This window comes from Nicotiana attenuata, chromosome 7 (genome assembly GCF_001879085.1).
Source record: "Nicotiana attenuata strain UT chromosome 7, NIATTr2, whole genome shotgun sequence".
In the NCBI taxonomy this organism is placed as follows: Eukaryota; Viridiplantae; Streptophyta; class Magnoliopsida; order Solanales; family Solanaceae; genus Nicotiana; species Nicotiana attenuata.
In genome coordinates this window covers 34,869,562-34,878,468 of record NC_031995.1, presented here as the reverse complement: position 1 = coordinate 34,878,468, position 8,907 = coordinate 34,869,562, and the positions used below count along the sequence as shown (strand labels likewise).

The 8,907-nt window shown below is 44.7% G+C and overlaps 1 pseudogene; it reads left to right on the top strand.

Annotated features, from left to right (window-relative positions):
• The window catches only part of LOC109229952, a 167,451-nt pseudogene that overhangs the window by 4,334 nt on the left and 154,210 nt on the right, over positions 1-8,907 (top strand).

The following is an 8,907-nucleotide window of genomic DNA, read 5'->3' as shown; positions in this document are numbered from 1 at the left end:
TTTTTTTCCGAATTTTTTTAGGGTAAGTTTTTATATATACCTAAGGCTGCTGAGCTCGTGAGTAACATTGGGTTTTAGCCATTTTTTGGCGTTTTTTAACCTCTAATTTTGTATTTCTTCCTCAGTAATCAATTATTATGTTTGCTTCTTCATCTATTTCTTTAATTTTTGCATCTAGCATGAGTAGTTAAACTTACTAGCTAGGGTTGTGGCTCAACCCTAGTGTGTGTAATTAATGGGTGTTGCAATCTAAGGCTAGATTGATATTGGGTGTTTGCTATTTGGGTTAATTTTAGGTTTTCATTAAGGATTGGTGGTTGCAAACACTGATTCAAGCTTGGTGGGTTTGACTCTTCTTGAGAAAGAAAATCTATGACCCCAAAATTGACCCAACAAGAAAGTGGGATGGACCCATGAGAAATAGTAGTCCCAATTAACGGGTTAAACCTCGAGAGAGTAATTACCCCACTTGAACCCTAGTTGCTTGGTCAAATTGGCCTACCCAATTGGTCTCGAGAGAGTCAATTGGGCAAAATTACTCTCTCTACCGAGAGGTGTGAGAGTGGGTACAATTGAACAATGGTTATAGCATAAGCCCCAAATAAGTCAATTTACCCTTAGTAGCATCTACCCGTTAGTTAGCCACCTAGGTAATGCCACGACCCTAGTGCTCTTCTCTATATTAATTACAACTTAGCACTATCTCCATAGCATAATTTAGCTTCAAATATTAGTCTTATAGTAGAAGATATAAAAACCAAAACCGAAAATGTTAGAAGTGATATTAGAAGCACAACTACAATTCTAAACTAAGCAGATAATACAACTCCCTCTCTAGCTCCCTGTGGAAAATCGATCCCGATCCACTATCGGGTAAAAGCTATTGCAACCCGCTCTTCCTACTTTAGTGTAGTGTTGAGTCGGCAGCGATCAACTTTTTGGCACCGTTGCCAGGGAGCTTACGGTGTTGACTATCGGTTTGGTTAGTTTTGTGTTTTGCTTCTCTTTCCTTCTTGTTTACTAATTTTGTTTGTGTCAATTAATCAGGTACTATGGCTTTAAACGGAAATGACCCTCTGGGGAACGTGAATGCGGGGGAGGAGGTAGAGGATATTGGAGATGAGGAGGTGCCTCTTGTACCTCCCGGACCAAGGAGAGGCCGCCAGGCCAATATAAATGACAACGTTCCAGACCCTCCTCCGCCACCTCCAAGAGCAGTCCCAAGATTTCTTCCAAATCAAGGGTACGCGAGTGCCATTGTTCCTCCCCGAATCCGGGCGGGAACTTTCAAATCACAAATGTTATGTTGGCCTTGCTCGAGCAACGAGGGTATTTTACGGGCGCCTCCGACCAAAATGCATACAAGCACTTGAAGGGGTTCGTGGATACTTGCTGGGGCAGCAAACAAACAAACGTGTCCGAGGATGCGTTGAGATTGAGGCTTTTCCCGTTCTCTCTTCGGGGTAAAGCGTTGGACTGGTTAGAAAGGCTACCAAATCATTCTATCACTACATGGGATGAATTGGCGGACAAATTTATTGCCAAGTTCTTTTCTCCAAGTCATATGGCAGCTCTTCGGGACGAAATTCTAGCTTTCAAGCAAATTCCAACGGAACCTTTGCACGAGATATGGGAACGATATAGAACAATGGTGAAGGAGTGCCCTAACAACAACATGACTGAGGCGATGATCCAACAGACTTTTTATAGGGGCATCAACCCCACGAATCAGTGCATTGTGAACCAATTGGCTGGTGGGAATTTTATGAAACTTTCTTACCAAGAAGCTTGTGATGTACTTGATGAAATGGCTGACACTTCTTCGGCATGGCAAAGTCGAGCAAATGTGCCCCAAGGTGACCCCACGGTCATCCATTTGCACAAGGAGTTGAATGACCATGGCCAAGCTATTGCCGAACTTACAACAACAATGAATCAATTGGCGAAGGCGCAATTGCAACAACTACAAAATTCGCGCCGAGTCAATGCAATGGAGAATGTTTCTATGCTAAAAAGGAGGCAAAGAGGGCAACAACAACCTCAGGGCAATGGTGATCAATTTGACAACAACAATGATGGTGGTGGTTATTCCAACGAGTGTTATGATGATCAAAGTGAGGAATGCCAATATGTCAATAACTACCAAGGAAATAGAGGAAATCAAGGGAATCAACAATGGCGCCCCCAAGGCAATTGGGGCAATCAACAAGGCGGCGGAAATTGGAATAACAATAATCAACAACAAGGTGGTAACAATTGGAACAATAACAATCAGAACAACAATTGGGGTAATCAAGGTAACAATCAAGGCAATTGGAACGGGAACAACAACAATTGGAGCAACAACAATAACAATCAAGGGGGGTGGAATAATGGTGGTAGGGGGCAAGGCTTTCAAAGGCCCCCATGTTCCAACAACCAAACAATCCACCTCCCTTTCAGTCGCAAGGGTCTAGTTCTTCCGGGAGTGATATGGGACGGATAGAAATGATGTTCGAGCAGATGATGAAAAAGAACCAAGATTCTGACGCACAATTGGCTTCACATAACACATCTATCCGGAACCTAGAGGTGCAAATAGGACAAATCTCTCAAGCTTTAAATACCCGACCTAAGGGTGCGCTACCAAGTGACACGGTAGTGAACCCAAAGGGGGGTAACAATCATGTGATGGCAGTTATAACTAGAAGTGGAAGAGGTGGTGCAATGCCGACCTCAAATGAAAAGCAAGTGGTGAATGATGATACTGAGCTCCGAGAAGATGTAGATCCTTTGATTGATGAATTTGTGGTTGAGACAAATGTGGACATGGAAGTGAGAATAGGTATTGATGAGGCCGAGGTGGAAACTCAAGAGGCCGTGAACCCGTCTAGGGAACACATAATTGATATTCCGGAACTGGTGGTGCCAAAAGCCAAGGCACCCTTGCCTAGACCACCTCCTCCTTATCCTCAGCGGTTAGCAAAGCAAAAGAGTGACAATCAGTTCAAGAAATTCATAGATATGATGAAAAGCCTCACAATCAATGTTCCTTTGGTAGAGGCACTCGAACAAATGCCTGGTTACGCAAAGTTCATGAAGGATTTAGTCACCAAGAAGCGTTCTATGGAGTGTGAAACAATAAAGATGACGCACCAAGTTAGTGCGATTGTGCATTCTATGGCCCCGAAACTTGAAGACCCCGGAGCTTTTACTATTCCTTGCACTATCGGGAGTGTGGAGTTTGCTAAGGCCCTATGTGACTTGGGGGCTAGCATTAATTTTATGCTGTACTCAGTGTTCAAGACTTTGGGAATTGGGCAACCTAGGCCAACCTCAATGAGACTTCAAATGGCGGACCGGTCGATGAAAAGGACTTTGGGAATAATTGACGATGTGCTTGTCCGGGTGGACAAATTCATATTGCCGGCCGACTTTGTCATATTGGATTGTGAAGTGGATTTCGAAGTGCCTATTATTCTTGGGAGACCTTTCCTAGCTACGGGGAAGGATTTGGTTGATGTTGAAGCAGGTGAATTGACATTTCGAGTGGGTGATGAAAAGGTGGTATTTCATGTTGGCAAATCAATGAGGCAACCTAATAGCACGGAAGTATGTTCACTTGTAGACATTGTCACATCTGTGATAGTGGATGACACAAGTTCCATGATGAATGTTGAAGACCCCCTTGAGGCCGTACTTCTTGGCATGGATGTGGAAGATGATGCTAGTAGGGTGGAGTGCGTGAATGCATTGAATGGTATGGGTTCATATTCATATGAGCCTAGGAAGCTATCTTTGGATCTTGAAAATCGCAAAACTCCACCAACTAAACCATCCATTGAGGAACCACCGGTGTTGGAGTTGAAGCCACTTCCTCCACACCTCAGGTATGAATTTTTGGGCTCTAATTCTACTCTTCCAGTTATTCTTTCTTCTTGCCTTACTAACTTGCAGGTTGAGGCCACTTTGGAGGTGCTTCAAAAGCGGAAAAGGGCAATAGGATGGACTTTGGCGGACATTAGGGGAATAAGCCCCGCATTTTGCATGCATAAGATCATCTTGGAGGAGGATGCAAGGCCATATCTTGAACATCAAAGGGGACTCAACGAGGCAATGCAAGAAGTGGTAAAGAAAGAGGTTATCAAGTGGCTTGACGCCGGTGTGGTTTATCCAATCTCTGACAGTTCGTGGACTTCTCCAGTCCAATGTGTGCCAAAGAAAGGAGGGATGACACTGGTGCCCAATGACAACAATGAGCTTATTCCCACTCGAACCATTACCGGGTGGCGAGTTTGTATGGACTACCGGAAGCTCAACAAGGTGACCCGCAAGGATCATTTTCCCTTGCCATTCCTCGACCAAATGCTTGATCGTCTCGCGGGAAGAGCATTCTATTGTTTCTTGGATGGGTACTCGGACTACAATCAAATTTTAATAGCCTCGGAGGACCAAGAGAAGACTACTTTTACATGCCCTTATGGAACATTTGAACCTGGATACCTTTCCTAACCCACATGTTACCCCATGTTTTTCCTTACTCAATTATTCCAAGAATTTGCTTATTTAAGAACACTTTTTTAATTTACGAAACACATACATACTTACATAATAGTAATGAAATCACCAACTCGTTACCAATGTACAAAAACACGGATCTACACAAGCTTCTAACCCACATCTACTGTCTACGGAGCCTCTAAAAGTACAACAGGATAATATAGTATTTGCCGGTAACAAGGCTCCGGCTATACCTTACACAAAAATCAAAATAAGACTCCAAAAACAAGCGGCCTGAGCCACGCAGGGCCCAGAGAGGAAAGGGGCTCACCAAAAAGCTGATGGAGGACGAAGGGGAGCTACGATCGGTGGACTGGAGTACCTGCTACGGATCCNTGCCAAAGAAAGGAGGGATGACGGTGGTGCCCAATGACACAATGAGCTATTCCACTCGAACCATTACCGGGTGGCGAGTTTGTATGGACTACCGGAAGCTCAACAAGGTGACCCGCAAGGATCATTTTCCCTTGCCATTCCTCGACCAAATGCTTGATCGTCTCGCGGGGAGAGCATTCTATTGTTTCTTGGATGGGTACTCGGGCTACAATCAAATTTTAATAGCCCCTGAGGACCAAGAGAAGACTACTTTTACATGCCCCTATGGAACATTTGCTTTCTCCCGGATGCCGTTAGGATTGTGCAATGCTCCGGCGACCTTCCAACGATGCATGATGGCTATTTTCACTGATATGGTGGAAGACATATTGGAGGTCTTTATGGACGACTTTAGTGTGGTTGGTGACTCTTTTGATGCATGTTTGGTGAATCTGGATAGAGTTTTGGCTCGCTGTGAAGAAACTAACCTAGTTCTCAATTGGGAGAAATGCCATTTTATGGTGGAAGAAGGTGTAGTGCTCGGCCACAAGATTTCAAAAAATGGGATTGAGGTTGATAAGGCAAAAATCGAGGTGATTTCTAGACTCCCTCCCCCTACTTCTGTCAAAGGGGTGAGGAGTTTTCTTGGTCACGCCGGGTTCTACCGGCGGTTTATCAAAGACTTACTCGGGGGTTGTGAATCCATTGTGCAAGCTACTAGATAAAGATGCCAAGTTCGTTTTTGATGAAAAATGCATGGAGGCTTTTGAGCTCTTAAAACACAAGTTGACCACTACCCCAATCATAACCGCGCCTAATTGGAGTTTGCCCTTTGAATTGATGTGTGATGCTAGTGATGTTGCATTGGGGGCGGTGTTGGGTCAACGGGTTAACAAAATGTTCCATCCCGTGTATTATGCAAGTAAGACTATGAATGAGGCTCAACGGAACTACACGGTGACGGAGAAGGAGCTATTGGCCATTGTATTTGCCATGGAGAAATTTCGGCCCTATCTTATGGGGGCCAAGGTGATTGTGCACACGGACCATGCAGCCCTTCGATATTTAATGACCAAAAAGGATTCCAAAGCAAGATTGATGATATGGGTGTTGCTTCTTCAAGAATTTGACTTAGAGATAGTGGATCGGAGGGGAAGTGAGAACCAAGTTGCGGACCATTTGTCCCGGCTAGAGGAAGAAGGGAGGCCATGTGACGGTCTCGTGATAAATGATGCATTCCCCGACGAGCAACTTCTCTCTGTGTCAATGAGTGACCTACCATGGTTTGCGGACATCGCCAACTTCATTGTGATTGGAACTGCCCCGTCTGAGCTCTCTTCCAACCAAAAGAAGAAACTCAAACGGGATAGTTTGGATTTTTATTGGGATGATCCGTACTTGTTCAAAATCTGCACGGATGGAGTAATAAGAAGATGTGTCCCGGAAGGTGAACAGTTGAGCATATTGGAGGCTTGTCACTCCTCTCCCTATGGTGGCCATCACGGAGGGGTGAGGACGGCTTCAAAGGTTTTGAGTTGTGGTTTCTATTGGCCAATGTTGTTTAAAGATGCTAGTGATTTGGTGAAGAGATGTGATGCATGCCAAATGGCCGGCGGAATTTCAAAAAGGGACGAGATGCCTCTCAACACGATTCTCGAGGTGGATATTTTTGATGTTTGGGGCATCGATTTCATGGGTCCGTTCATGAGCTCTTGTGGTAACACTTATATTCTCGTGGCGGTGGATTATGTATCAAAGTGGGTGGAAGTCGTGGCTTTACCCAACAATGAAGCCTGAAGTGTAGTAGCATTCTTGAAAAGGAGTATTTTCACAAGGTTTGGTACCCCTCGTGCTATCATTAGTGATGGGGGGTCTCACTTTTGCAACAAGTCTTTTGATTCATTACTTGCAAAGTATGGTGTAAATCACAAAGTGACCACTCCCTATCATCCTCAAGCCAATGGTCATGTGGAAGTATCCAACCGAGAAATAAAGAGTATCTTGTCCAAGACGGTAAATGCTAATGGGACCGATTGGTCGAAGAAATTGGATGATGCTCTTTGGGCTTATCGGACGGCTTACAAGACCCCAATTGGTATGTCTCCGTATCGGTTGGTGTTTGGAAAAGCTTGTCATCTTCCGGTGGAATTGGAACACAAGGCTATGTGGGCTTTGAGAAAGTTGAACTTGGAATGGGATGTTGCCGCAAATTTCCGGTTTGAGCAATTAAATGAGCTTCTCGTCCTTGTGTAAGGACAAGATAAAGTACCTTCATGACAAATATGCTCGGGGAAAGGAATTCAAGGTTGGTGATATGGTTCTTCTTTTAAACTCCCGGTTGAGGTTATTTCCCGGGAAGCTCAAGTCTAAGTGGAGTGGCCCTTTTGAAGTGGTATGTGTGACTCCTTTTGGTGCTCTTGATCTCAAGAACAAGAATGGTGAAATATTCCGGGTCAATGGACATCGTGTCAAGCACTATTTGGGAAAGATTGATGATAGCCACGTGGTGGCACTTATTCATTTGAAGTGATATGATGGTAAGATGCGTCGTGCCGCGACGTTAAATCGAGCACTTCTTGGGAGGCAACCCATGTCTTTTTCTTTCTCTTTGATTTTCTTTGTAGATTAGGATTTTTGAGCTAGTTGTTTGTGAGATGTTGCAGGGATTGTATTGAAGCAGTGCAAAACAAAGTATAAAAAAATGCACTGGCATAAGCTGAAGATGCAGGTTCTCTGAAGTTTTCTCAAAGCGGCCGCGGTCATATTTTTGCGGCCCGCATTGGACTTGCGCGGCCGGGTCCCAAGTTGTGCGGTCCGCGTGGGCTACTTCCTGCAAAGGTTTCAAAATTAAACCCAGTGCGGTCCGCGGTCAAGTGGAAGTATCCAACCGAGAAATAAAGAGTATCTTGTCCAAGACGGTAAATGCTAATAGGACCGATTGGTCAAAGAAATTGGATGATGCTCTTTGGGCTTATCGGACGGCTTACAAGACCCCAATTGGTATGCCTCCGTATCGGTTGGTGTTTGGAAAAGCTTGTCATCTTCCGGTGGAATTGGAACACAAGGCTATGTGGGCTTTGAGAAAGTTGAACTTGGAATGGGATGTTGCCGCAAATCTCCGGGTTGCTTGATGAGTTTGGATTTCATGCCTACTCCAGCTCGTCCTTGTATAAGGACAAGATGAAGTACCTTCACGACAAATATGCTCGGGGAAAGGTATTCAAGGTTGGTGATATGGTTCTTCTTTTCAACTCCCGGTTGAGGTTATTTCCCGGGAAGCTCAAGTCTAAGTGGAGTGGCTCTTTTGAAGTGGTATGTGTGACTCCTTTTGGTGCTCTTGATCTCAAGAACAAGAATGGTGAATTATTCCGGGTCAATGGACATCGTGTCAAGCACTATTTGGGAAAGATTGATGATAGCCACGTGGTGACACTTATTCATTTGAAGTGATATGATGGTAAGATGCGTCGTGTCGCGACGTTAAATCGGGCGCTTCTTGGGAGGCAACCCATGTCTTTTTCTTTCTCTTTGATTTTCTTTGTAGATTAGGATTTTTGAGCTAATTGTTTGTGAGATGTTGCAGGGATTGTATTGAAGCAGTGCAAAACAAAGTATAAAAAAATGCACTGGCATAAGCTGAAGATGCAGGTTCTCTGAAGTTTTCTCAAAGCGGCCGCGGTCATATTTTTGCGGCCCGCATTGGACTTGCGCGGCCGGGTCCCAAGTTGTGCGGTCCGCGTGGGCTACTTCCTGCAAAGGTTTCAAAATTAAACCCAGTGCGGTCCGCGGTCAAGTGGAAGTATCCAACCGAGAAATAAAGAGTATCTTGTCCAAGACGGTAAATGCTAATAGGACCGATTGGTCGAAGAAATTGGATGATGCTCTTTGGGCTTATCGGACGGCTTACAAGACCCCAATTGGTATGCCTCCGTATCGGTTGGTGTTTGGAAAAGCTTGTCATCTTCCGGTGGAATTGGAACACAAGGCTATGTGGGCTTTGAGAAAGTTGAACTTGGAATGGGATGTTGCCGCAAATCTCCGGGTTGAGCAATT